Source organism: Lissotriton helveticus, chromosome 1_1 (assembly GCF_964261635.1).
Source record: "Lissotriton helveticus chromosome 1_1, aLisHel1.1, whole genome shotgun sequence".
Taxonomy (NCBI): domain Eukaryota; kingdom Metazoa; phylum Chordata; class Amphibia; order Caudata; family Salamandridae; genus Lissotriton; species Lissotriton helveticus.
This window is the reverse complement of record NC_136057.1, coordinates 414,610,047-414,637,452: the sequence shown is the minus strand read 5'-3', so window position 1 is coordinate 414,637,452 and position 27,406 is coordinate 414,610,047. Positions and strand designations below refer to the sequence as shown.

Below are 27,406 nucleotides of genomic sequence, written 5' to 3'. Positions count from 1 at the left end.
TAAAGCATGCAATACCCGTCCATAGTTTCGAAAACCTTTATTTCTCGGAATCATTTCAGTACGTGGATGATGAGGGTGCAGTCGTATTTGGTCGGACATGGCAATGGTTAAAGCGCGTACAGTGGGAGTGTCGTCTTGCGGAAATAAATACATTGGAAAGTTTTATTCATTCATTTGCAGGAAACTAAAACGTCTATTAATTGGCTGGGGGTTCGGGGGCATTTATTTCATAATTTAGAAGCATAATCATAATAGTTGCAATCAGATTTCCTATATGCATACTGTATGTGTGCGTCGTAGATGAGGTTATACATCAGCTATAAAAATATAATACATTGTACATTTGTAATCAACATTTTTAACGGGATCCTTTCATACTGTTCGTCGAGTGAGCTCTCCTTGTCTTTTCTAGCCAAGTGTACAAAGGATCATATAAAGTCTCAGAACATCAAGTTTATATTAGTGCGAAGGAACACCACGAGGTGTTTGCAAGTCCCTCTTGATACCGGCGCCATTTTGGGCGGGGCCGGCTCAGTCCGGAAGTAGCATCAGGGGGAAATGTTTCCCATTACTGGCAGTTTGGACCAGAGTCCTTTTCGGCAGTTCTAGAATTCATGCTAACAGAAGGAGTGGCAATGTCATGTTTATTTCGTTGGCGGTCAAGGCAGCCGTCCCTTACCGGAAACCTGCAGAGGCCGAAGGTTCCGCCGGGGACTTTTGTAGGGTCTTCAAGGCTGCGGAGATGCTGTCGGAGATGGGGGCTCGTGTCCCAGTGGGCAAATGTCCGAGTTATATTGCTGGTCAAAGTTACTCTAGTGGCCGGGGCCCGCCTTCCAGCGGACCCAGACGCCATTTTGAGGCCCTACAGGGGCCACTCTCGTCGAGTTTGCAAGAGTGGAAGAGATCCTTCGGAGTGAAAGGAAGAGGTCCCTGTTGTGTGAAAGCGGGACGTTCAGCTGGGGTGCAGCTGTGATGCCCCCACCTGGGGGGGGCGAGGGAGACTCGTTCGCGCCGTCTCCTTCTCCCGGTGCACTCCATGCTGCTCTTTTTCATCGCCCCGCATGAAGGTCTCTCCACATCCGGTGTTCCCCAAGTCTTGTGCTCAGTGCTGTGGGAGTATGGCCACCTGTGGCGCGCATTCGGCGCGGCACGAGTATCGGTGCAGTCATTGCAGGTTCGGTGTTCCGAAAATATGGCCACCATTGCACGTTCGGTGCTGCGCAAATACTGGGGTGCCACCATGGTGTGTTCGGTGCTGTGCAAGTATGGGCACCATCGCCTGACTGGGGGTGTTCGGCGTTGGGCCGGGGGCTGGGAGACCTCCTATCGGTGGAGGTGGGAGAGGCTCGTCCGCGTCGCCTCTCCCTCCCGGCCCGACCTGGACGCATTCCTGCAGGGGTATGGACAGGGCATCCGCCGCCCAGAGCTGCTGCGGCTGTTGCGGAGGAGAAAAGGAAGAGGTGCCTCGCTCTTCTCTGGACATGTGGCGGGACTACTCAAGTCTATCCAGGCCCGTTGCGGCTGGGCCGAGGAGGCATGTGGCGGGACTACCGGCAACTACCTAGGGCCGTTGCGGCTGGACTCCGCTGGCCCCTGCCTCTCCTCCGGCTTCCCCATATGTTAAGATTTCCTGACCAAGAGTTGGCAGCGGGGCCCGCCTTATATGGGTTGCCGCTGGTTGGGCGTAGCCGTAACCCTGCCCTACTTTGGAAGGTTCCAGAATGGGGGGGGGCGAATGTTCTGTTTGACTTTCATTTTCTACAGTTTACCGTTATTATTTCTTGTTTGCTGTGTTAAATTAAAAGTTCAAGTTCATCAATGGTCTACGGATTTTGTTGTACCATTTCTTTCTTTCCAGGTTGCTTTTATGCTAAGTTTCTGCTTAACAGAGGTTGAGTAACACGGAAACACGTGTAGAGGGATGACGCAGATTCGTACATTACATACACACAAACTCAGACGGGGGGGGGGGGCAGTACAAGTACGACATACAAAGACCCAAGACGAATATAAAACAGTTATTGGTCATAATTATCTCTTTCCGTTTGTGAATCTTAAAGCGTGGCTGGGTTCCCGTCTTGACGTTGCCCGACCTAGGAGAACTTGAGCATGCCGCTGAAATTGTCCTGGCGAAATCTGTGCCATCGGGCATAATCAAACGTGGTGGTTCTATCTGGTCTGTCTATGTAAGTCGGGTTCTTCTTTGTCTCGCGCTTTTTCTCATACTGCCGATCTGTCGTTCCTGTCGGCCCTTTGCCTTTACTCACGCTCAGTAGAGTCGGGCATTGGGCTTTCCAGTGTCCGACATATCTACAAAAAGCGCATTGGTCTGGCCCTAAGTCTGGTCGTCTTTTGCGTAGTGTCGGGGGATAACTTGTGGGTAGCGGTGTCCTGGGGTTGTCCTGTCGGTATATTTCTCTACTTGGTTTGTCCTCGTCTTTTCTCTGTCGTTGCATAGCCTCTCTGCGCCACATACCGAGACTGTCGAGCATAATAGGCGTTGTCTTATTATTTCGAAGGGCTATTTCTAACGTTTCTATTTTATCAAGGTCAAAGGATCCTGCCAGTGGCCACTGTTTGTCTTGACTTTCTTTGGTATACCTGTGCCACAATTTATTATAGGCTATGGTAACTAATCCATAGTTTATGAACATGTCCTTATTAGGGGTGCCTTCTAGTGGAGCTATATGGTCCACCTCTAATACACGGTCCGGGCTGAACCAATTATCAATCAATGGGGAGAAGACAGACATGACGGCTCGTAACGAGGGACTAATAAGTCAGCAGTGCCTATCTTATCACTAGGTGCAAAGACTAGACAGAATATTCCTATTCTACGTTGTTTGCAGGCAGTGAATACCTCATGAACAAAAAATAAAAAAGAGTAACCAAGAGCGCGGAACAATCAAGCAATTAATAAATAAATAAATAGGATAGAAAAAGGACAATGGGGAGAGTAAGTAGGGCGCAAAAGTCTGCGTCCTCTACCCTTTCACTAACCGCAAAGAGGAAGCTGTTGTTTCCGGTTTGCAGACAGAGAATCTCCAGAAGACAATCTGTGAACAGTAGTTCGGGGTTAAAGAACCCAGTTTAATCAGTGAGGGAGAGGGGAGTCTCCCAAAAACCGTTAAGAAATAATAGAGTCAGTGGGGGAGAAAGATAGGCGCGACGGTTACGTTACCTATCCTTCACCGTTTGCAAAAGAGAAGGAGCCTACTGTTTCTCCGTGTGCAGACAGTGAATCTCCAAATAGGTCAAACAAAGAGTAATACTAGTATTTTATAAATAATCAAGCAATCAAACAATCAAGCAATCATTTCGCAACTTGTCGTGATTACACGACCTTACCCGGACCATGTGGACAGTTTCTTGTCTTCCGAATCCAGCGCCCGTTCGTCCTCTTTTTCTCGTATTTCTCACGGCACTCCTAATGGTTCCCAGTCAGGACCGTAGATCACTCGAGAGAGGTCTGTTCGGAACTAGTGAAGTTTGGATGATCGGCTGCCAGACGAGGGTCTATTGGGCAAGAGCTCTCCCGATCGTTGCAGTCGTTCACTCTGTCGTCGGGACCTCTCCCACTGGATCCACGAGTCGCTGATGGGCCCCACGCTTGGGACGCCAATTGTTAAACCTGGGGCGGGTCGGGGACAATCGGTATTTGCCCGGCGGTATTGCCTCTGTGACCCTCTAGTTATTTAATCAATGAAGAGGCAGGCGCTGGAGACTGGAAGGCAGGAAACAAGGTTTTTTTATTCTCTCCGGAGGAGAACACAACAAAACGGGCAGAAGGTATCGTTCTGAGGTGCTCTAGCTACATTTCTGAGGTCTGGCCTCTTATACACTGTTTTATGACTTTATTGCAGATTACATATTCATGTTAAAGCTTTGATGTATGGAAAAGACATTCCCGGAACTCCCCTTTGGGCCCGTTCCCACACACATTTACAGTTGAAGTCCCCACCCTAGTCACAACAGGTGATGAGTATCGCGCAGCTGGATATTCCGCCGATTCACGGAATGTGGGGGGTTTGATCGGATCTCATGGAGTGGGGGCTTTGATCAACCCGGGGATCCTTTGGTGGGGGAAGCTTTCTATTGTACGGGGAGGGGCAAGGAATGGTATCGGCAGTGCTGGGTGTCGGCCTGGGAACGGGGAAGACAAACGGGCACACGGGGAAAAAAAGGGGGTTTGCATCTAAGGGCCGGGGATCGTGAAAGGGAAGAAGGGAGGTGTCGCGCTGGGAACAGGATGAGGGCCTGGGGCAGAGCAGCGCCGAAGAGGGGTTTATGATTCAAGGCAGGTGCAAGCAGGGGGTTGGTCAGCGTGCAGGCTTAGTGAGGGCGAAGGGCTATATCAGGGGCCAGCGGCATGCAAAAGGGTTCGCTCTGATCAAGGCATCTTAAAATGGCGGGTGCGCACGACAAAAGTGTGGCATCAGGGGAAGAGGCAAGATGGCGCAGATAATGTTCACCAAACCGTACTAATTTTCAACAATGCAGGCTCAGCCAATCTGGGATGCACAGCACTTTGGAAACAAAAATGTGGCTGTCAAATGGTAGTTTAGTCCAGCCATCCTACAAGGCCTTTGCAGGGACAGCATCAATACAATTCGCCTCAATGCTCAATAAATTGAATGCCAATATGGCATGAATAAAACCCCACAAAGGACTTATAGGACGGCTGATTAACCACCATTCCAACATCCAGAGTTTTGCGCAAGGTATATGTCAACAAATCCACCTTCTGTACTATACCTGTCCACACCTTGAGAAAGCGCTAAGCCCTAGGCCTGTGAGTCACTGTATAGGGCGAAAAACGTGTTGGCTGATTGTGGAAAATGTGGCTGATCATGCTTAATTTGGACATGGGAACATAGCTATAACAATAAACATTAATATGTGCACTACAGGAATTGGAAATATTTACTTTCTATTAAACAGTGGTTGTATAATCACGAATAAATAATGGATCAAGCTATAACTCAGTAATTTCTCTGCACATGACATACACATCACCTTTCTTCTCAAAGTTGTTCAGAATAAGGTTCAAAGAGTCTCACCTAGTTTGGATGCATCACCATGGTATCTCACCTAGTCTCTAAGATGTATATTAGAGTACAAGGAATGTGTATAAGACTAGTGCAAGTATTTTTAGCCCTCTGGGCAAACTAGCATTTTACATTGGAGAGCTCCCTGCATTTTTCCCCCAGCATTGTTCAAGCCAATATGGTGGCTTCATGTGATAAGCATAAATACTGTTTGTGCTTGCAACACATTTAAACAACATTTAAACAGCATCTGTGAATGCCTGTGTTCACATGCTTTGCCAAATTAAAGTCAGATCCAGAGGCTTTGCCAATGCTTGTTTTTATTTTGTGCCAGTTGATTCACCAGAAAATTCTAAACTGCAGCCAGCTCTAAAAAATGTCTTTGGAGCTGTGGTTACCTTGACAGAGGCATATTTATTTGAAAGGATGAATGGGTCTTTCTCCATACAGAGTTTCACTACGAGGCAGTGATGCTCATACACTTTGGATTTTCATGGTCCGGCTTGGTAGCATTCCAGTGGTCATAGAGTTCACGCCATCACTTGTTCAGATTCGACATCACGCTTTCACTTTTATTCCCCTACATTCTTTAAACAGATAAGACACTTAGGGTTGTTTTCTAAATCTGGTATGCATTAATGTTCACGTTTTCGTTTCCCACATTGGCATTCTTTGTTCCACTGTGGGATAATACTTCTTTCCCTGAACTTGTCTTCAAAATCAGTCGACACGAAATCTTTAATGTGCTACAGCAATAGCAGGACCTAATAGTGGTTACAAGTTGATGCACAAACCACAACAGCCAGCAAGCGTCATCTGGCTCTAATAAACTTTCTTATCGTGGGGACGGACTTACTAAACTTTAGTGCTCGTGCTTGTGCAGCGTAATGGCAAAACAGGGTAAAACAGCACAAAAGAGAGCAGCAATCTTCTTTCATATGCAAGAGGGTATTTGTACCAAATTTGATGCAAGTGCAACTCTTAAACGTTGCATAGTAGGAAACCATGGATAATATATGCAAAGCGGGTGTAATGGCCAGGGAACTGTGTAAACCCTGCAAGGACTCCATGCAAAGCCAGATCAACTAAAAACACGCAAAGAAGCACAACTTGGCATTGTATAGAATCACATTGTCAAATAAAAGCAGGTGCAAAAATGTGCAAATGGTAAATAATGTGATATTTCTATATGTAATTCCAGTAAATTCCTGCGAAATTAAAGCATTTTACTCATTAACCTTTAAAAAGTTGCCTGCATTAGAGATTGTACTAGTGGGTGTGCATCTCATGTAAGACATCCCATATTTCCATTACCTCCTCGTCCCTCCCTCGCTTCCATTCCTTACGTAGTTGAGGCATCCCTGCCTCACCATACACCCATACCACGTGATTTATCACGCTGGGGCTATAAGTAGCCCCCGCCCCCTACAAACCTCCTGTTTTTCTGTTGTCTCACCTGTTGAGACGCGCATACCACGCGCTGGCCGTTTGCGGTGCTGTGGTCTACTCTGGATTTCTTCATTTGGTTCCTTCGGGGGTGGTCCTCTCCCGCGATTTCCTCTGCCTGCGGGGCCTGGTGGTGCCGGCCTGGGCAGCGCTGTGCCTTCCCTCGCTCCGTCTGGGGTTGACGGTGCTCCCTTGGCTGTGGAGCGGACGGGTCCGGCTGACGGAGTCACTGGCCCTGTGTGGCTTGGGCTGTCTTTCCGGGTTGGAGACCGGAAAGGGAAGCAGCGGCAGTGGGGGATTTCGTCTGGCATCCTCGGCTGGCTGTTTCTGCTCCTCTTTACAGTAAGGGTCTCGTGTGAGGCCATTTTTTATCATTTCATGGGTGTTTTTTTCGATTGGATTTCTGTATTTTGCAGGGAGGGTTCCGCTTTTATCTCTTTTTTGATTGATTTTCTGGGGTTCCCTCCTGGTTTTTAGTGCCAGTTGGTTGGTCCCTGATACTTGACTGCTCCCTATTTAAACTTATTCAGCTGTGCTTCTGGTTTTTGGGTCATTATGGCGAAGCATGCTTCCAAGCCCAGGCATGTTTTGTCCTCCTCCTCCTCTGACAATGAAGAGCCGATTCCGGCTCTCCGGACTAGGTCCAAGGGTCCGGGGGATTCTGCGGCCCTGCTGTCTGTTTTTGAGGTCCAGGACATGATTGAGGCGGCTGTGGCTCGCGCTCTGGAGTCCAGGGTTCCTGCTAAGTGCAAGTCTTCTCATTCTGCGGTGGGTCCGGTGGACTCTTCCTCTGAGGACTCTTCTTCTTCAGGCGCTACCAAGCCCTCTACCTCTTCCGGGAAGTTTGTGAATAGGGAGGGGGTTCCTGCGATTCTCCAGCACATTAGGGAGAACTTGGGGTTTTCGCCCTTTTCTGCGCCTGAAGGGTCGGATGACATGTTTCCTCAGTATGTTAAACCCCCCGTTCTCGCAATGACCTTTCATGGGCGCATCAAAGACTTGTTTTCTGGGGAATGGCGCCATCTGGAGTGCTCATCGGTTCTTCGTTTCTTGCAGAAACTGTACTCCTTGGAGGAGGGGGAGGTTTCTCTTCCAAACTCTGTCAAGGTGGATGCCATGTTGCCCACCGTGATTGGTCGTACGGCGATTAATCCTGAGGATTTGTCTCGAGCTGATGCTACTGGTAAAAAGGTGGATGGGGGGCTGAAGAAGGCCTTCTCTGCTGGTAACTTGTCAATCCTTGCTGGCATTAATTCTGCTTCTGCGGCTCCGTCATTGGTGTCTGACTTTGGGAAACTGGCCACAGCTGTCCAGGATGAGTCGGACTGCTCCGGCTTGCTTGTCCACATGGAACAACAGGCCAAGCTCTTGGCTGACGTCTCTTCGGATGTGCTTAGTTCTTCTGCCATTGCTTCTGGTTCCTTGGTCCTGGCTCGGAGGAACCTGTGGATGCGTGACTCAAAGGCAGATTCTTTGGAGAAGTCCTCTCTCCTTAAGATCCCCTTTGACGGAAAAATGCTTTTTGGTGAGCAGCTGGACAGTATGATCACAAAAGCTTTTGAGGACCGTAAGCATGCTCTGCCTTACAAGGGCAAGCTGTCTGATTCTCACTCTAGCTGCTTCTGGAATCCGCTCCTTCCTCAGCTTCTTCTTTCCAGTCTTCCCAGCAGTCCTCAAGGGCCTTTTCGGACCGTCGGCGTAAGTTCCAGCCCAAAAAGGCGGCTCTCGTGGCTGGTCCCAAGGGTCTGTCGAATGCCTTCAGCGAAAGTCCTGACAACGATGGCGTGGCAGCCTCGAGACCTGTAGGCGGAAGGCTATTGTTTTTCTGGAGGCTTGGAGCCTAGATGTGAAGGATCGCTGGGCGTTGAGTGTTGTCAGGAGAGGTTATCTTATCGACTTTGTCACTATTCCTCCAGGCTGGGGCACCATCCGTACTCCTGTATCCAATTCCATGACGAAGCGGAAGGCTCTTCTGGAGGGGGTTCGGGATCTTCTGGAAAAGAAGGCGATTGTTCCAGTCCCCTTGGCACAATGGGGTCAGGCTTGTTATTCCATTTTATTTCTGGCCCAAAAGGTGTCAGGGGGGTTCCGGCCGGTTCTGGACCTCAAGAGGGTGAGTGGTTGGGTTCGGACCATTCACTTCAAGATGGTGACCTTGCAGTCTATCATTCCTTTGGTGGGGGTCTGGAACTTCATGACTTCTATCGATCTGCAGGATGCCTATCTTCATGCTACGGTGGATCGGGGGCATCAGAAGTTTTTACGTTTGCGATCAGCGACTCTCACTTCTAGTTAGCGGTTTTGCCTTTCGGGCTGAATACCGCTCCGCAGGTCTTCACCAAGCTTCTGGCTCCTTTGGTCGCATTGGTCCAAGCCCAGGGGATATTTCTCCATCCTTACCTGGACGATTGGCTGGTCCATGCTCTCTCGTTCCAGTTGGCTCTCAGTCACACGGAGGTGGTCCTGGCCGTTTTGAGGGGGCACAGCTTTCTTATCAATGTGAGGAAGTCCTTCCTTGTTCCGTTCCAGGATCGTCTCTTCATTGGGGCTCGGTTTTGGATGGATTTGGAGGTGATCACTCTGGCCGAGTCTCGGGTGGACAAGATTCAATCACACATCCTGTCTCTTCTGTCCGGTCCGGTTCAGGTGGCGGGTCGTTGGCTCCAGGTGCAGGAGGACATGGTGGCCACGTCTTTCTGGTTCCATGGGCTCGGTTTCATTTGCACACTTTGATGGCTCATGTTCTGGCGCATTGGTCTCCCCATTGCCTTCCCCTCTCTTCTCCGATTCCGATGTCTCCTCTGATCAGGTCAGCTCTAGGTTGGTGGTTGGTTCGGGATCATGTACTGAATGGGGTCTCTCTCTCTCTCTCCTCCGGCTCCCTTAGTGGTCACCACGGATGCCAGCCTCTCGGGATGGGGGGCCTGGCTGGGGGTTCATCCGACCAGGGGCTTCTGGTCCCCCTCTCAGGGCAGGAGGTCTTCGAATTGGAGGGAGTTGGAGGCAGTCCATCTGGCTCTGTTGGCCTTCTCCCAGTTTCTGCGGGGTTCAGTTGTTCTGGTTCGGACGGACAATGTCACAGCCATGGCTTATGTGAACAGACAGGGGGGACCAGGTCCTCGTGTCTGGTGGCGTCGCAGTTTATCGGGTGGGCGGAGTCTTATCTTGTAGCTCTCTCGGCTATTCACATTTGGGGGGTGTCCAATTCCCTAGCAAATGCTCTCAGCAGAGCTATCCCGTCCTCTGTGGATTTCTGCCTCCGTCAGGAGTTGTTTGTGGATCTCATGGCACGTTGTGGTGTTCCAATGATGGACCTCTTTGCATGTCTGGGAGATGCCAAGGTGGCCCAGTTTGTGTCCACAGTCGGGAGAATTCGGCCTGGGCGGTGGATGCTCTCTCTTGCCCTTGGCCTGGCTGGCTTCTGTATGCCTTTCCTTCCTTCCCCATTCTTCTGCTCTTCCTTATACGGGTCCATTCCTTGGGAGCTACGGTGATTCTGGTGGCTCCGGCTTGGCCTTCTGCCTCCTGGTTTCCTCTCCTGGAGGAGATGAGGTCAGAGGTGAAATGGTTGCTGCCTCTGTCTCTGTCCCCTTTGGTATTCCCGGTGTTGCAGTGGGATGTTCTGGTCAGGATGCACTTGGCGGCCTGGAGGTTGAACGCTTAGGTATGCTGCGTAAAGATGTTCCGGCTGGCTTGACCTCTACCCTGCAGGCAGCTAGGCGCCTGTCGACCAACAAGTCTTACCTGAGACACTAGTGTTCTTTCAGTCGGTGGTGTCGTGACAGGGGTTTGGACCCTGCTTCATCTTCTTTGTTTGAGGTGATGTTGTTCCTCCAGGGGGGTGCTGCTTTGGGCTTGAAGGTTTCTTCCCTTCGTTTACAGTGGGCTGCGATTAAGGCATTTCGGAGCTCTTGGGGCAATCTCTCAGATCCTGATGGGTTGGTTGGTTGCCTTTTTAAGGCTTTGGGTAATGTTCTACCTACCCCTCTGTGGCATTTTCCCACCTGAGATCTGTCTCTGGTCCTGGACGCTTTCATTTCCCCTCCCTTTGAGCCCTTGCTTTCTGTGGATCTGTGCCATTTGTCCTTCAAGACCTTCTTTTTGGTGGCCATTTCCCCTGCTCGCCACCTGGGTGAGCTGGGCGCTCTCTCTTCCAAACATCCTTTTTCTCGGATTATTGAGGACAGGATTGTTTTGAGACCTATCCTTTCCTTTCGTCCTAAGGTGGATTCTCAGTTCCACAGATATCATGAGTTGGTCGTTCCTTCCTTTTTTTGATTCTCCGGCGTCGGAGTCCAAGGTGCGGCTGCACTCTTTGTTTGTTCGGCTGGCTCTCCTGGTCTATTTGGAAAGGGTTGCTCCTTTCCGCTTGCCTGATTTGCTCTTTTTTTCATTTTGGGCCTGTGAATCAGGGTTTGCGTCCTTCTACTCCTTCCTTGAGTCATTGGGTTCGGTCTCTGATTTCTTTGGCGTACAAGGCGGCGGGGCACCTTTCTCCTGTGGGGGTTCAGGCTTGTTCCACTCGGTCCATGGCAGCGCCCTGTGCGAAGTCCAAGGGGCTTCCATTTCGGAGATTTGTTGGGCTGCCACCTGGGCTTCGCCGTTGACTTTTGCCTCTCATTGCCGGATTGGCCAGAAGGTCGACCGTGCTGATGTTTTTGGGTACAGGGTTCTTTCCACTATGGTTCCTGAATAGTGTTTTTTTCCCTGTTGTCTGTGTTTTTTAATAAACCTGTTTTTTGCATACCTTCTTTGGTTGTCCTGTTTGGCTTTGTACTTCTCAACTACGTAAGGAATGAAAGTGAGGGAGGGCTGAGGAGGTAATGTCTCAATTACTTACCGGTAATTGCATTACTCTGAGTCCTACTCCCTCGCTTCCATTACTTACATCCCTCCCTCCCTGGTAGTCCAGGCCAACCTTTTGGTATGGTTTCGGTCTCTGTGGTAATACAGGAGGTTTGAGGGGGTGGGGCTACTTGTAGCCCCCACGTGATAAATCACGTGGTATGGGTGTCTGGTGAGGCAGGGATGCCTCAACTACGTAAGGAATGGAAGCAAGGGAGTAGGACTCAGAGTAATGCAATTACCGGTAAGTAATTGAGACATTTGCCTCCAAGGTTCAATCATGTTTATCATTATAAAAACAAAGCATTTTCAGCGTAACCAATGACAACAATGGTGTGAAATGCTACATCCAGTTTCTGCCACTTGCCCGAAGCAACGCTGACGATTATTGTGCAGTTTTGATTGAATCATGGTTAATATGGGCCCTAACTCATAATGCTGGCCCCAGTAGATTTACTCGGTCACCATCAGCACATTCCACAACACATATAGTCACAACACAGCACATACAATCAAAAGCCACCCAGAAATTAAGTTCTTTGGTTGGGGTCTCAGTTATTATTCTGGACTATTCCATAGTATTAGTCTATCCAAGTCTCTCAGGGTTAAAACTCTGTGTTCTAATATATGGGTCTAAAGAGAGATTTGCATGTTGGCCAAAAAATGAGTGACATGCATAAACCCGAAGCAGGGCCTTTGGACATGTGGCGTCTGGGGATTCAGGCATTCCAAAATACTTAAGTTTCGGGGGTATCAAATGTTCTAGGGAGCGCTATAACTTAAAGTTGTCCACTTTATCATATCAGTAGTTGTTTTATATGTCTACCCAATATTTAAGCAAGATCATCCAGGGGTAGGGCACTCCCAGGTAATTATAGGCCAGGGTGGAGTCAGAGGGCCCGAGGAGAATCCGATGGACCTATTCCACCAGGTCAATAACCAGCTAGGAGTGCCTTTCCTCTCGGGAAGATTGCTAGTGTAAATAAGCCCAAAGAATATGGGTAGAATTTACAAAATGAATGGGTAGATGGTGTGTTTTCATGTGACTATTCAGGTGGAGGGTACGACAAGTGCAGCTGTTGGATTTTTGGATGATAAGGCACCACCATTTTTGTTCTATAAGGTGCATATTGAATAGGTGATAACAGCTTTTAGGGCCTGAATTATATGTTGATAGAGAGGGAACTTCATTGCAATGTTGACAGGCTACCCTGACCCCCAACTTTATGGTATGTCAACCCAGTTTAGAAGCAGGTGGACCATTGTTTGATGACAGCATAGACTGCTCCATCTCCATCTTAGCTATATGTCCATCCACCTAATTTACTGTTTTTCAGTGCCCATCACCTACAGGAAAAACCTGGCGGAAAGGAGCAAGGAAAAGTGCTTAACAACAATGCACTCCACGCTATGGGAGTTTTCTCCTATGGCAAGGATGGTATTGTTGTTTTTGTTTTCAAAAAGAAAATCCTAGTTTGAGATTTTCTTTTTCAATTAAAAAAAAACTTTGTAAGTTTGACTTACAGCTCCGCCATGCTGATGGAGCTTTTATGGCAAACTTACAATGCATTGACAGGAACCTCTGTGATGGCGGTTCTTGCCTGTCCGCTGGGCAAGTGGGCATTTCTAAATGTATCCAGAGGTATTTCTGTCAAGGCAACAGAGTAATTTACTCCATCACCCTGGTAGAGAGTGTGTCACCCACCAAATAATAAATCATGCCCTTAGCCACAATATAAACCATTCGTTGGTGGATCCATACACTCGTTTTAGGAATTGTGATGAGCCTTAAGGAGAGTTTACCATGTGAAAAATGTTTACATTCTGCTGGGATGTGATGAACCATGTTTGAGAGAAAATGGGTTTCTCTCATGATAGTCTCATGGAAATTATGATAACTTCTCCAGAAGCTAAAATGAGGATACAATTTCAATAAATTCACAAATATCTTCCTCAGCCATGTAAGAAAAAGAATGCTATGCTGAGTGAAACTGTACTTCCAGCAGCAGGCTGTCAGTTGTGTCCTTACTGTTCTACCACAGGTTCATCGAAGATTTCTAACGACTAGCTACGTTAATAACGTTCTATATTCATTACAAAAGAAAGACACATCTGAATGACTTGCTCCAGAACAGACCTCGTATAATTACAGTCATTGCCCGTAAAGGTGACTGCAGAATATGAACACAATGTTCATAATTCTGACAATATGTCACACAAGTTTAGTTTAGTGATATAGAACACTAAAATGAGGACACATTTTCCATAAATTCTCAAAAATTGTCTTCATCCATGTCAGAAAATAGTGTGCCACGCTGAGTGAAATATACTTTCAACAGCATAGGGAGTGCCTCAGTTGATTCCGCAGTGTGCTACTGCAGCTTCACCACAGAGTTGTAATGAAGGCCATCATTCTATATTCGAGACTTAATAGATGCCAATTTACTGAGACTTTCCTATGGAGTAGGCTGAAGTAAATGAGCCTTGGCTTGGGATGTTAACGCATATATGAAACCGGCTCGTTAAAAAAATGGTGAGGAGAAGAACAAATTTATAGGCATTTATGGCAGAACATTTTTAAAAGGCTAAAAGTAGCTCATCAAAGAAATTCCTACCCAGGTCCAGCATCCCATTTCAACAACTACTTCCTCACACACTCATCCTCTTTACTGTTTAACACTTGCTTAATTTTAAATTAGTAATATTTTGAGAGGTGTATAAAGGGTTTTATTTCCCATTTAAATGTATGAATGTACATTTTAGTGGTCCAGGAAGCTATTTGCAGAGTGATCTCACATTTAAAATTAGTCAATTGGTGTATTCTGGGAAGTGAGACTCTTCGAGTGATTTTTTATTCGGACTTTTAATTTTTCTGCTTCTTTTTTCCACTTCCATTTTAATGCAAGAGTGTTCCCTGGCTTTTCTTATGAGTTAAATACAAGTACATGCTAAAACACAATTTAAAATGTAAATGTATTGTCTATAAAATTGTTCCACTGTACATTGTGTACATTTATAGGTAAATAACTAAATCGTATTTTAAAATAAGTAACACTGTAAATTAAACAGAACAATTGGGCTTCTTTTTACAACAGTCACAACTGTCATGGATTCCGAAAAATGGCAGTAATTTTTTTCTGGGACTCTTTTATTTCCGGAATTGTGGCTGTGTAGTGATGTGGGTTAATGCAGTAATGAAGCTCGTCTCTGGCCCTGGCTATGAATCTCCTGGGTGTTGGTCATGCATGAGCCAATCAAAATGCAGCATGTTGGTAGCGTACATCTATCTGATTTAAAAATAATGCTTTAGATACATGGGTAGGGGTGGTCATACTCCTGTGCTGCTGCTTTCCATGTCTTTGAATATCCTGATAGATTATTAATGGTGTTAGGATGTGCCTTGAATGCTGTGTCTAATGTTCATAAAAAAGGTTAAAGTGTTAGAGGTGATTAAACAAGACCTTCTAACTGCACGGGTATTGTCGATTAATAGATTACACATCCTATTGAACCCAGTCTGATTCAGTGTTGAAAAGAAACTTCAATCCCTCAATCACTCGCTTCTTGCTCGAGGAAATACTGACACCAATCCATTTGCACCGGAGTACACTTGTAAACAGAATCACATTCATTAGTTCATGCAGTCTGCTTCTGTCTGCCTTCCGGAAGAAGGGTTTTGAAAGTTCACTCACCCCTCTGTGAAGCCAGCTAAGCAGCTAAGACATCTGGTATTGATGGCTAATGTTTTTCTCCTTCCTTGCTAGTGCTGGATAACGATTTTGCATTTTGTGTGTTGTGCGGCTGCTGGTTTACTGGGACTCTTAATAGAGGTGTTATTATCTGCAATTATTTTACTTAATATTTATCACCTATCAAAGAGAGGCCTAGCGTAACATTGATATAACAGGTTCACCGATTGGACGTTGAGACATACGGCCTTATTTAGAGTTTGGTGGATGGGATACGACCCACAAACATGGCGGATATGTCGTCCACTGTATTGCAAGTGCATTGCAGCCCATGGTACTTGTAATACTGCGGACCGAATATGCCATCTGCTAAATTCCAAATAAGACACAGTTCATGGCCTATTGCAGCTTTCTGCTATTAATTTTCAACGTAGAAATTGTGAAGTATATTGCTCCTTTCTAGGATTCCATTTCTTGATTTCAATCTGTTTTGTGAACTATGTTCTAGAAGAGACATCACAAAAAATACAAATCAAATGTGGAACAATGAAACCTTATAAATGTACATCAGTCTTACTAAATATAAGCAGATAGGGTGACGGCTTGTGTAAATGATATTTTTAAATGGTGACTAAAAAGCCCAAGAAATTCTGAACATAGCCCTTACTAAGGAATGTTGTTTCATACAATGGGCTATAAGTGAAATCAACGAATACCAAAGCATATGACTGAAATTGTCCTTAGCACTAGTCTTAGATATTGGTTTTGACAACAAAGCGGTACAAAAGACCTATTGTTAACAATATATATAGAGTGGGCTTTAGGTCCACCGTTTTGAAATAATGGCTTTTTTGACCAGCCTTTTTCAGCCTTTGCCAGGAGACTTGTCAATCATGTTTTGTTCAGTCCAGTGGGATATTTATCTCTCAACAAATGCTATTGGCTATATAGGAGTATCCTTCCATTCCCACTCAAATGAATCCATTAATCTGCTTAAGGCACTAAATTACAAGCATGGCCCTATTTGTCCACTCTTCAAGGCTCCTCTGTGTGTCTCACTCTAATGTGCTAACACTACATGCTATTGCACATTGAAACAGACCTACTGGCTTTGCTAATGCTTGATTGTATTTGCTTTCTAATAGAGTCAGAGTCTACTCTGTGGGAAACATAAATCAGTTGACATTCGTGGTGCATATCAAGTCAAAAGATTGCAAAGAAAGTAAGCAAATGAGGGCATAAGTGTATGTTGTAGAGTCTCCAGTAGTGATCCAGAAGCAGCTTCTGCTTGCTTTAAATGTTGAGCATGCAAGGTAAAATCTTTGGAGCAGCCCGATTTTGGACTTTGGTAGCCAGCAGTGGACAATGCTGACCTCTGGACGATGCCCCTGTTGGATGATTCAGACGTGATCAGTCTGATGTTTAGAGGACAATTATTTAAGAAGTATTTCATCAATTCATCAATCAGCGACAGGATACCCTCCCGGTGATAGTGCGCTCTAGCAATCTGCATAACATAACAATTAAGTGCAGTCAATAAAACTCAGTCGGCTTCCTTTAGCATTTTTCCTTGATTCCAATCCCAGTTTTGGATGAAATCCAGTATTTTGTGTGGTTCTTTCTATGTCTGGCACGGATAGGTGGCATTTCAAACCTCTGGGCAGGCTGTCCTTTAGACGAGAGCCTACTTGCATGTTCTCTTTTCTAAATATGGAAGCAATTTTACCATTGCATTAGCATACTCAACATTTTTGCAATCCAGAAAAAATGGCGCAGGCTGCTTAAATGTCAGACCAAATGTGTGCTGGCAGGGGAAACGCTTTTATCTCACATGTGTAGCACACCATGTGACCTGAGCTCAAGAACAGCCAGATAGAACTCCTGGTTAAGCTTGAATGTCATGAATGAAATGTAAAATGTCAGATTTAACAATGCGTAATTCAGCTGCAAATATGCGTGGAAAATTAGGCTCTACTGCATAGTTTTTTATTCCAAATGTAAACTGGGCACACACATCTAAAAAGTTAACATGACCTATGTTACAGGCGAGCAGATACACGCTTTTAAAAACCTGCAGTGAGCTTAAACCTGTTTACTTAAGTCCGAATACGAATAGGAACAATTTTATTCCTGTGACACAAAGCTAGCTAAAAAACAGAAAGTCACAAGAGCGTTTTATTGAATATACTGCTAACGTGGTATTTATAATTTGTCATAACTTCTGCCCAGGTTGTGCTGGTAGCCTTATTCTCTTTGTTTCGGCTAAGCTTTCTAATGTCCAATGGCGGTGTGGCCATTAGGGTGTTGGAGCGTTACCCCACTAATATTTTGTCCCCCAATTAATGTGAAAACCTAACTTTACTTAAATGAAGTGCTTCCACAATCTGTCCGCAGCAGTCCGCCTTCGTTGCATAATCAAGGCTGAGGGAGGTGCGGCCTGCTTAATATGGCAGTGACAGACACTTAGCCAACGCCTCTGGGACTGGTCCAAGGGCACATGTTGGGTTGGACGGCTGCTTTTCCCGGCCTGCCCGCCATGCGCACTAGAGGCCTCCTAGTCGTATCCCCACCTGTGGTCGTATCCCCACCTGTGCTTCATTGATCCGGGGGTGACTCAAAGCTGCAGCCCCTGGTTTCCATGTGAGCGTTGTGGTTCTCTGCCCTAGCCAATCCAAGGGCTGCTGTAACAGTAGAAGTAGCGTCTGGATTGGCTGGTGCAGACTCAACAATATGCATATGTGACGTTACCGAGGCAGTGCAGCTGTGGGAGGAGGCTGTCGATCTCCCTTTCATGCAGCGTGACAGTGGTTTATGAACAGAGATAATCGTTGGTTACGTGTTTTAAATTACTACAGCTACCAAGTTGGAATCCTTCGCACACAGCTCGTGACCAAAAGATCGCAGGTAAGTGGGCACGTTGTGCCTGAAAAATACAACTTTCCCCATTATATATGTGTTTGGCTTGCGTACCCATGACTCCATGGGGGGCAAGTGTAGGATGCACCATGCCCGTCCGGGTACTAGGTATATTGCGCAAGGTGAGACAGGGCTATGTGAGTTCCGTGGACTGTCAACTGCAAGGGAGCATGCTCTAAAGTGAGGACATTTATTACCTTCGACGAGCTGCTGATTTGAATGTTTGAAGTCTCAAGCGCCTACATTCACCAAGATAGGGTGTACTGTTTAGTGCTACTGATGTCACAGACTGTGAATGAAGGACTGAGATAATTTGAAAACCGCTCTGTAAAGTGCCTGAAGCCATAGCAGTGTGTTGAGGGCGCGTGTTTGAGTGGAGGGTCGCAGATAGTTAAATGAAGGTTAGGCCCCCCAAGGGCCCGGATCGCGGTGCTGTGCCGTGGTGGCCATGCGAGAAGCTTGAATCCCATTCAGTTTACTTACCTCCCCAGCAGGCCCTAGGCATGTGCAAAGTGTGCACCTGCACAGGGCCGCCAAACCCCAGGGGCCGCCACGATGAGATCGGAACAACTGTCTACTGGATCGGATCGTGGTGGCACTGGCGGCCCCTGCAGGATTTGGCGCCCACGGCACCGACCCCGGCAATGGCAGCCAGCGTTGTGTTGTTTATTTCTTTCAGTGTTGTTTATTTCTAAAGTTTCATTTTCACAATCACACATCACTGTCTTGCGCAGCCCACAGCCCAGCCAGCCTGCCAGCAGTTTGGGTCCCAGGGCCGTCAATCATTCTTAGCCCCTCTGCTCTGCCCACGACGTACTATGACGACGTGTGACGGCCCTGGGACAGCCCCCGCGCCGCGCGCTGTGCGCAGTGCGCAACTCACTGCACCCCACCTAATAGCCGCTGACGCGTCGGACGTCACAGTGGTCACGCGCCTCCCTGGGTCGAGAAATACGCCACCGTCACCGTCCGACGTCGTCGATCAGAGAACTCCGTCTCCGACTGCGGCGCCGGCGGCACTATCTCTGTCTCTTCCCCCGGCCCGACCAGCCTTCAGAACGCCGGTGAGACTCAGACTGAGACTCGAGAGTAGAGAGTCTCTGAGAATTAAATAATTATAGTAATTTTAATTTCAATGTGTTGTGCAGGCCTCGAGTGTGGGTCGGGAAAGTAACATCATCAGTCTAATGTGCCATTGACACCTGCACACACAGCGTGCTGCAGTAGTGCTGCCTATCTGATGATCGCGCCGAGCCGACAGTGACGCACGTCGCCAGCAATAATTCTATAAAAGGCTCATCCCCAGTCCGCCTCCATGATCAATATTCTCAAAAACACGGTCGGATCCCTGGCCTGTGCGTCCTGTTTTGCCACTCGTCTCTACCCATAAGATTATTTCCATCTGGCAAGTGGCAAACAGCAGCGCCTTCCACTAGTAAAGACACACATGAATATATATGCAACAAGGCACAGGCAGCTCATCCGACACAGCCCATGTATTCATGATACAAAGTGTAAGTGGCAATGCATCACCGAGCTCACAGGAGTAGTACCAACCAAAATCATACACAATCACAGTCCCAACATAAAAAACATTAGTAAGAACAAGCGCAAGATTTGTATTTTACGTAGGAAGCTCAGCTAGTTACTGCTTTCATCAAGACATTTTTAGTGAGATAGGTCTCAGGTTACCACCTATACCTGCTTAATGAATTATGAACCATCTTTAAGGAATTGCATGGATGGTGGTAACTGCAAGGTATAAGTTTAGAAACAGTGCTTTTTGCTCAGTATTTAATTATTCAAATTTTTCCCAGAAGTGTTCCTTTAGTAATAAAGACGCATTAGTAGTAAATTTGCTTTTATACACTGTTATTAGTTTAATTACTTGTGTTAATAATTCATCTAGCATTCAGACAGTGGATGTGAAGCTCTTACATTCAGGGATTGGAAAATTCAAAACCTGCCTTCAGTCATCTTTTAAGGACTTGTGTAACCGGCTGCATGCATGTCACTTTTTCCTCCTGTAATGCACCGTGTGCAACCTCATGTATTTTGTTTGCTCACAATTGTCACTTTTGCCAATTGTAACTTAACGTTTGCTTTTGTAATTTGTTCACTTGTAATTTTCTCCTCATGTTTCATTACTGTTCCTAGCAGCGCGCGTGCCATCATTTTCGCTTTTTTTTTCCAAACAGGAAGGTTTTTTTTTCAAGGGCCAACAACAATTAAAAGAATGATTTGAACGGAAAGCTAGGGCTTATGGCAAGTGTAACAATGTGTGTGAATTATATGAGTGCACAATCCATAGATTGCTTAAAAACAACAAGAAAATGGCACCTTGTTAGAACACCGCTGCTGGCATAGTTCCTTCGCCAAAACACATAACATTTCAGAGCCAACTGGATTAGGTCTTTTTTTGGGGGGGGGGAAGGCAGAGCAGATTTTTTGTAAGGACGAAAGGCTTCCTATCTTGGATCTCACTGGACGTGCTCCTTGTTGTTTTTGAAGCCCGCTGGGGTATTGGTACAGTGCCCTCTCACCAGTCTAAGGGAGACAGGCAGCTAGCTGGTGGCAGCTATGACTAGTGAGTGGAACAGGGGGGCTTATTTACAAGCCCCTTGCGCGACCAGTGCGTCACTTTTAATATGGGAAAAAGTGGCGCACCGTCCGGACCCCCTCTTCCGGGGCCCCCACCTACGCTCCCTGCACAGGGCCACCATGAGCCTAGAGCCGGCCCTGTCCCCAGTGCCAGCATTTGTGGTGAAAAAACAAACATAAATAAACAATAGTATGCTTGTAAAGTAGTGAAGGAGGCAGGTTTGCTTTCTTGAAGGGTTTATTTAAGTTAAGAGATAAAACAGGTGGAGCCAGGAAGCACAGCTGCACAGTAGCTCAGGAAGGCTTCAACTGCTCCAACATAGAACACGAACCCACAAGAGCAATACATTCTACAAAGTGGCTCGCTCTAACACGAGCCTTAAAGCAATACATATGAATTTAAGTGAAAGCACAACATAACACATCCCCCCCCCTCACAATAATACCAAACGGAATTGAAAAGGAAAATAAAGAAAAGGAAGAGGAACAATTTGAAACTTAATAAACTACTTAACGTAATCCTTTAACCAATAAGGCAACACACGCGTCCTATTGGAAACTTTAACAGTAGGTAATGTGGGTGTTAAAACTGTATCTCTATTAACACTTTTTTCACACGTGTGATTGGTGTCGACAGAGTTGGGTTCATGTTCAGTATTACAAGGTTTATGCAAGGATTCATTGACTTGACTGTCAGGAGGAACAGGAGAATCAGTTATCACATCCCCCTCCATTAATTGAGGAAAAGATATACCAGGCGCAAGTTGGGACTGCAGCTCGCTTCCACGAAAGTAATCTTCAACCCAATCAAAATCGGTAAGTTTGCCCTTCTCGAGTTTGCCCTCATTATGATTCTGACCAATATCCAAAGCTACATCCTTCAAGTTCCAAACTTTTCCATCACTTAACCTGACTGAATTCCTAAGAACTTCAATAATCTGTTTAGGTGAATCAAATTTATTCTCACCTTTTAAAACCTTGTATGGTTTCTTAATCCTAACCCAATCTCCAGTTTTTACAATGACATCTCTCACACTATGGCGCTGATCATAATAAGCCTTACTCCTGTCATGCACCAATTCCAAATTTTTTTTTACCTCAACAGGTGACCACTGTTGGACATTGTCTTTGAATAACCAACTAGGATTAACCTTACACCTGGGTAGCCTACCTCTCATCATCACAAAAGGGGAAATTCCTGTGCAATTATTCAAAGTCACTTTGTAAGACCACACAGCCTTCTGTATTTCCACTTTCCAATCCAACCCCTTATAATTTGCAGCTTGTAAAATACCTTTAATCACCCTGTTGAAGCGTTCAACAGTTCCGTTCCCACTAGGATTGTACAACGAGGTCGTTTTGTGTGTAATACCACACTTCACAAAATAATCTTTCGCAACTTTGGACATAAATTGTACCCCATTGTCTGTTAAGACATTAACTGGTAAACCTTCAACTATAAAAATCTTGTCTAAAAACTTCAACACTGTCTGAGTATCCACTCTATCCACAAATTTAACTACAGGCCACTTGGTAAACAGATCAATAGCAACCAAACCATATTCTTTCGGGTCCCCTACAGGACCAAATATGTCCACAGCGATAGTTTCCCAAGGCATGTTAGGAATGAGTCCATCACTCATAGCTGGTCTCAAAGTCCTCAAGGATTTGTCTGCGGAACTACAAACAGGACACCCTCTGACAAAGGTTTCTACTTCACTGTCAACTTTTGGCCACCAAAATAAACTTTTAACAGATAACTTGGTCCTTACTATACCAAAATGCCCCTCATTACATAATTGTAGGATTTTTCTTCTTAACCCAGAAGGTGGAACAATCCTGTCCCCTCTCAATAAAACCTCTTTCTCAAATGATAATTCAGATCGTACCTCCCAAAACAATTTCACAGTGCTAGATATCAATCTTTCCTTTGGCCGACCGTGACAAATGAATTTAGAGACTTCCACTAATTCTTTATCTGCATTGTGTTCTCTCAACCAATCCTCCCTGCTAATGGCCGGAAACCCAGAATCGTGTACAAACGCCACACTAATGTTTCCCCAAGGATCATCAACACATTCTTCCAGGGGGGAAGGAAGTCTTGACAGACAATCAGCAACAACATTGTCTTTCCCCGGTACATATGTGATATTGTAAATGTATTCTTTCATGCGCATAGAGATCCTTGCTAACCTAGCAGAAGCAGTAGCAGTGCCATCAGTGGTTAAAATATGGACCAACGGTTTGTGGTCCGTCCTAATGTGAACCATTTTTCCCCAAACAAATGCACGAAAGTGTTCTAATGCCCAAGCGCAAGCCAAAGCTTCCCTTTCTATAATAGGGTATCTGCTTTCAGCTGGTGACAAAGCCCTGGATGCAAATAAGATGATTCTGTCTTTACCCTTTTCATCCACTTGTGACAATTCTGCGCCCAAACCTTTGTCGCTTGAATCAGTTGTCAGAAAACAATCCAAATTAGGGTCGAAACTAGATAAAGCATTCACTTTCTGCAACTCCCATTTGATTTCAGAAAACTCTTTCTCACATTCTTTAGACCATTCAAATTTCACATTTTTCTTCAGCAAGGACCTGATGTTATATACCTTTGAAGCGAAGTCCTTGATGAACTTGGCACAATACTCAGCCATTCCCAAAAAGGATTTGATTCCTTCCTTTGAATCAGGTGCAGGCGAGTTAACAATACACTCTATTAGTGAAGCTTTTGGTCTGACCCCCTCCTCATTAATTATATGGCCAAGATATGAAACACTTCTTTCGCCAAATTTGCATTTAGACAATTCAACTGTCAAACCAGCAGAACTCAGTGTGTTAAACTTTCCACAGCTTCGTGTCATGATCTTCTTTGTCAGTGCCAGCAATTAGAACATCATCCTGAAAAAAACAAATGCCATCCATATCACCAAATAATTTGTGCATTAAACGCTGAAACACTGCAGCGGCAGATGCAAGGCCGAATGGCATCCTTATAAATTGAAAACAGCCAAACGGTGTGATGAAGGCTGTTAGATGCCTAGACTCAGGTTCCAAGACTACCTGGTGGTAGGCAGCGGAAAGGTCTACTGTGGAAAACCAAGTTGCTCCCCTCAAGGAGGAAACCATCTCGTTAATTTTTGGTAAGGGGAAACGTTCAATCACAATATTTTGATTAAGATGGCGTAAATCAATACACAAACGGATTTTACCGTTGGGTTTCCTCGCTGCGACTATTGGACTAATCCACTCCGATGAGTCTACTTCTTCGATAACACCTTTAGCTAATAGGCCCTGAATTTCTTTTTTGACTTCATCTCTTATCAACAAGGGAATAGGCCTAACTTTATGCACTTTGGGTTGTGCATTTCCTTTGAGCATGATTCTATGCTCAAAACCCTTAAGCTTGCCTAACTGTCCACTTACCACACTGGTGAACTTGCTCTTCAATATATCTTCCAATTTGCTACATTCATCTACCACTAGTACCTTCTCCTTGCTATTAGGGTCTAAAATGATATGAAGATTCTTCTGGTCATACCACCCCAGAACAGAAGGTCCTTTCTTGGCTATGTATAACTTGCCTCTTGTCACCCTACCTTTAAAAATGAAAGTGAGCCATCTGAAACCCAAAAGGTCAATTCTTCCACCTGTATAACTCACTGGACTAACATCTGAGGCATTTAACTTATCACCTATTTTCTGTGTGAATTTTTTTTTCCATATCTCTTCGTTGATAATCGTATATGGAGATCCCGAATCTGCATATACTTTAACTATAACACCACCTAAAGAGACTTCACAGATAGGTTTGCCCTCCATAGCTTCATCAGTAATGTTTAACATGTAATTGCCTTCTAACATGTAATTTCCTCTCACATTCTTTACACAACTATCCTCATCTTCACTACTTTCATTAACACACACATCCTCATTCCAAATACATTTGACATTAGTGCGCCTACGACACATTTTGCTAAAATGGCCTATAAGACCACAAATACTACACTTTTTCCGTAGGGCAGGGCATGACTTGTAGTAAGCCATATGTTCTTTGCTGCCACAACGGTAACACCTTTTATCTTCCATCTTGTTATCCATTCCTTGATTTTTGAAAGGTTGACCAAAGTTTTTGTTCTGAATTTGCTTGTTCTGATATTTTGGTGTTCCTTGGATTTTGAAGACAGCAGATGACGTCTTGTCCGAATCTTTAACGGTATCTTTAACAACTGTGGCACATCTCCCCGACATTTCTGATTTCCTCATTATCGCAAGTACATCGTCAAGAGGTGCATCGCCATTTACCCAAAGGCGGTCTTGAATCGGAGAATTGTCACCCATTAGTATATGCCAAGGTCTGGGTGAGCGTCGCTTCGTTAATGTTCGTTTTTTTTTTTTTTTTTTTATCTGCCTCGGTGCTTGAGGAACTGTCGAAAACTTCACGACCAACTCAAAATGGCCGCCACGCAGGGTCACGCAACGTGACCTAGCGCGATTGTGTCATCACGCGACTAATAAGGAATGCGTGACTGACGTATGGCATTCTGTGGTCGCGCGTCGGGAGATCGTGCTTAGGATCCGGCTCACGATTGAAAGATGCCGGTGAGCGCGACCAACCGAAGCCTTAAAGTCAGTAAGTCCACGTTATAATAAATAATATACGAACCCAGAATTCCTTAAAAGTTGTAAAATGTAGATGGCTCGGATGATAACAGAACCGGTTAGATTCTCTTTTCTGTTTGATGGATGGTAATGAAAAAAAAAACAATTTGAGAGAAAAAAAAATTGTCTTCACGAAGTTGCAGGTTGTAGGATGTCGATCCCGATCGTCGCCAATTGTAAAGTAGTGAAGGAGGCAGGTTTCCTTTCTTGAAGGGTTTATTTAAGTTAAAAGATAAAACAGGTGGAGCCAGGAAGCACAGCTGCACAGTAGCTCAGGAAGGCTTCAACTGCTCCAACATAGAACACGAACCCACAAGAGCAATACATTCTACAAAGTGGCTCGCTCTAACACGAGCCTTAAAGCAATACATATGAATTTAAGTGAAAGCACAACATAACAATGCTATTCTCCTCACTGGGTTTGGTTGTTATTGAACAGATCAGTTTTGAGTTTCTGCTGCTGATAAACGAATTCCGAATCTGCTTGGCCGTTCTTATCTGTATCTGTTCTTGGGAGGCAGATTTATGTGCAACGAGAAAAGGGGATACGCGGTTTGATTACTAGCACAGGACAAACAACAGGGCTGCCTTTTTTTGTAGGACCATATTTTGTGCGTGAGTTTGAAGATACATTTCTTCATGAACATGTATCGTTTACTGTTTTGTAAATTTGTGCGTGGAAAGAATGCTAGTGTGGTGTAAATCTAGTAAAATCCCTGCTACCCAACTTTAACATACTGTTTGATCCTAGGCAAACAGTGCCTAAGCACGCGCCCCCCTCCTATATCTGAAATGCTTAGAAATCTGCACTATGAAATGACGTTTATGTACCCTAACATTTACACTTATACAGCTTGTTGACAGTCTCACCGGGCCAAAGTATGAGTGGTTTGGCATCTCCACCCCTCACACAACATTTACACTTACACAGCTTGGTGACAGTCTCACCGGGCCAACGTATGAGTGGTTTGGCATCTCCACCCCTCACACTCCCTTCCTGAACTGGTGTAAAGCACTCCTCTGAATATCCACTGTGGAAGAGTAAATCATTGTTCTTGTCTGCCTAGCATTTGGTCTACTTTGCTCCTCCCCTAACACCGTTGCAGAAGCTCGCCTGTGAAGAACATAGTGGGTTATTTTGCCTGCTGTACAACTCCTTCTTGCCAGTGACCGAATCTCAACTGAGCCGAGGAGGTCGCCCTCCATTTCTCCTACGGGCTATGCATGGTACTTAATGCTCAAACATTTTTATTATCTTGATAACTCTTTGAGGGTAAAACATAGTAAAGATTAGTTTGTAAGGCCGACTTTCGTGAGAGTGGCAACATTACCAGGACAAATGAAAATGAAAGCAAACCTAATACTGATTATAAATTCTTCTCTTAAGAAATGCCCACTCGCCACCCATGAACTATTTTGAATTTTTAAATTTTGTAATCTGAAAATATATACAAACTATTAAACCACATCCCTTTTGCGTTTGAACTGCATATTTTGACTCGTTTGAAATTCAACCTTTTCTTTTTGAGAACTGTGTCGTCCATTTAAATGCTTTTTTATTTTAGGTATTTTTTTATATTAGTTAGGGTCACGTTATCTTGGTTGCCCTGTATGCTGCCTAGTAGACTGTTGGTACCGCATGGTGGTGCTTGTGTTAGTGCAAATGTCTGTTCGCCGCTTAACCAGAATTTTATAGGGAAGGTTGACGCTGACAAGCTCGAGCTCCCCAGATTACACATTTTAGGGTTGTGCTTCTTCTTTGCCTATCAGTGTGTGAGGAGTTAAGAGGCCCAGTCCTGTGCCATCTCCGAGATGTGTGTTGTATAATGATAGACTTTTTATATCATGTTCGCTGCAACCTGGAAATTCAGGAGTATCAGACTCAGACAGGGTAACACCCTGCTTGCCTCTCATTATTAAATCCAATTCCCTGTCACTTGATTTGATGTTTCACTCCTTATGTAACTGTAGCTGTCTGTGTCCAGCAGCAGCACAGTGGTTACTTGAGCACTTGCCTAATATGTCATTTGGGTCAACTGAAGCCTCTTCAATAAACGTGGCCCACACTGTTTCTTTAAAGAGATTATGCTGGAAACTGCATCATTTCACACTAAGGTTTAAAAATATCCTAAGCATGAGAAGCCCCCTTAAACCCCAGTTGAAAAGCCCAGCTCGCTCGCTGTGCTTGCTCACCAAATTTCATTCATT

At 45.3% G+C, this 27,406-nt stretch overlaps 1 protein-coding gene and 1 long non-coding RNA gene across 2 annotated transcripts in view; one reads left to right on the top strand and one right to left on the bottom strand.

Moving 5' to 3' along the window:
- The window catches only part of LOC144810185 (uncharacterized), a 44,706-nt gene extending 37,981 nt beyond the window's left edge, over nucleotides 1-6,725 (bottom strand). The window contains exon 1 of the long non-coding RNA XR_013606875.1: nucleotides 6,505-6,725. This is a non-coding gene — a long non-coding RNA (uncharacterized LOC144810185). The remainder of the gene's footprint in view (nucleotides 1-6,504) is intronic.
- Nucleotides 1-27,406, top strand: part of TMTC1 (transmembrane O-mannosyltransferase targeting cadherins 1) — a 1,403,473-nt gene that overhangs the window by 445,491 nt on the left and 930,576 nt on the right. The window lies entirely within an intron of this gene.